The sequence below is a fragment of the Podarcis melisellensis genome (assembly GCF_964234715.1).
Source record: "Podarcis melisellensis genome assembly, chromosome: 7".
NCBI lineage: Eukaryota > Metazoa > Chordata > Lepidosauria > Squamata > Lacertidae > Podarcis > Podarcis melisellensis.
Genome location: NC_138539.1, coordinates 78,153,911 through 78,156,173, shown reverse-complemented (window position 1 = coordinate 78,156,173; position 2,263 = coordinate 78,153,911). Strand labels below are relative to the sequence as shown.

Genomic DNA, 2,263 nt, shown 5'->3' with positions numbered 1-2,263 from the left:
TCCTTCTAAAAGGACTAGAGACTTGTTGTTAATGAAAGCTGGGAGTCTGGGGCACCTGTCTGGGGGTGCCAAGGAAAGACTCTGGGCACCAGGTTGGTGTCCCTACAGCAACCTCGTTTGAAGATGCCCTTTCAGCATCAATCAGCTGACTAGTGCTGGAAGGGCACCTTCAAAAGACTTCTCCATAATTGTCAATCAAGTGATTGTCAGTTACAAAGCGTCCCTTTGAATTCTCTGAAGAGGGGTGAATGGAACATTTTCCCCTCTGCAAAGAAAGTGGTTTTGGTTCCAAGAGCCTCCCTCCAGCATTTTGTACCCAAAGCTGCTTCTTCCAGCCTCTAGCACTTGGAAGTCCCCAGCTGACTGTCATGGATACAGAGCACAGCACCAACAACCAGCTGATTTGTGTCTCTGCAAGCTCCCTTCAAGCACTGAAAATCAGCTGGTTATCAGTATCTGCAGATGGCCTGGTGCTGCACTCTGAGGGCCTAACAATAAGCTGATAGCTGGAGTTTCAAAAGGTCTTGTTGGAGGGCTTTGAAGACATCCAATGGTTGGCAGTGCCCAGGAATCTCTCCCCCCCCTCCCCGCAACTTTATCTGCCTCACAACAGATGTCATATATGGTGTCAGATGCAAGGCAGGTATGTGTGGCTTGACCAAACTGGTCTGGTGGGCCAAAGGTTCCCAACCTCTGGTGTAGACCAAGGATGGGGGGCCTTCTTCGGCCTCATGGGAACCTGCTGGTTCTGTGGGCAAGGCCAAGAGTTAAAGGGGTTGTGGCCAGAAGCAAAAAAGTAGGTGGAGAAAAGCAGACTACATTCTAGCCACATAAGAGTCAGAGGCTTCTGTGCACATGCTTCTATGCCGGGAAGAAAGAGGGATAGGAGGATACATTCTTACTACACAAAAGACCTTGTGGAGAAGGACCAGTGAAAGATATATGTAGCCTGGGGAAATAGTGTAACATGGGGAGAGTCTGAGGGACAGACAGACTGGCCCAGAGAGCCACATTTTGCCCCTGAGCCTAAGGTTTCCCATTCCTTGTGAAGACAATGCTGACCTAGATTGTCCAATGGTCTGACTTTCTGAAAGGAAGCTTCCTATCTTCCTATGGAAGCAGTATAGCATGGGAACTGAGAATTCACTTGCAATGCTTCCAACCTACTAAGGATCTCCGTGGAAAGTGGAAATAGCAGCATGTTGGAGAAACAAGCCCTTTGCTCATCTTGGAGCCACGACAAATACTTGGGCCATGGTGGTTACGGCTGCACTCACTGGCAAATACATGTCCCTCAGACACAAGACTCACTGAGTTGGGCAAGGACCATAGATCGGTGGCAGAGCCTCTGTTTGCATGCTTAAAATATCTGCAGCCCTTGCAGTCAGTACAGACAGTGCCGATGTCTGACTTGGTAAAAGACAGCTTCCTATATTCCGATGAACAGGAAATATTCCCAAGGAAGTGTGCATAGGACACAAAACCTCAGTGATTAATAGTGCTTATTCTACAAGCATCTCTTTGCCCAGTAATCTTGGAGGTGCAGTTTAGCAAGTTACATATAGGGAACACGATTTACAATAAGGCATGATCAATGTGTTACTTAACTTCACCTAATAAGCTCTCTCTGGCAACATACAACAATGATAGAATGACAGTTATCATTTCATGGGTGGGTCTTCCCACCCCCCACCCCCTGCAAAGGGGAGCCACCAGAATATATTTCTGATATTAACACAATTTTGCTGCCATCTGACTTTTCTTTATTTTCAGATCCAGCTATGTAGATTAGACAAGAGAACACATGAGCATGACAGTTGTTGCTATAGCAATATACCTCCAATGATTTTTCTAAGAACAAAAAAATCCCACTGAAAAAGTACACAGCTTAATTATCAGATTATTAGGAAGACCCAGGATATCATTTTTAAAAACAAACAAACAGACAGGTGTTTCCTGACTAGGACAGGAAACACAGAGCACTGACATAATTGATACTAATCAGAATATTCCAAATTTTATGTTAGGGGAAAGCATACAGACAGTAACACATCTTCATCTCAGCTGAAAGGAAGAGACAGTGTATCCATTAAATGAATTTAGGCAGTCCTTACATTTAAAACTTTTTTTTAAAAAAAGTAGCTTTAAAGTAGTTTTATGTCCAGTGTCGGGAAAATGCATAACTATCCACGAAAAGTTCAAGTAAATCATTGATAGTGAATTTAATAAGCAGCAATTAAGATGCACTGTGCTGTATTTAGAC

At 44.2% G+C, this 2,263-nt stretch overlaps 1 pseudogene across 1 annotated transcript in view; it reads right to left on the bottom strand.

Moving 5' to 3' along the window:
* Positions 1-2,060: 2,060 nt before the first annotated feature.
* LOC309374818 (catenin delta-2-like) overlaps positions 2,061-2,263 on the bottom strand; it is a 273,387-nt pseudogene continuing 273,184 nt past the window's right edge. Inside the window, exon 8 of the transcript XR_014173497.1 lies at positions 2,061-2,064. The product of XR_014173497.1 is annotated as a catenin delta-2-like (transcript). The remainder of the gene's footprint in view (positions 2,065-2,263) is intronic.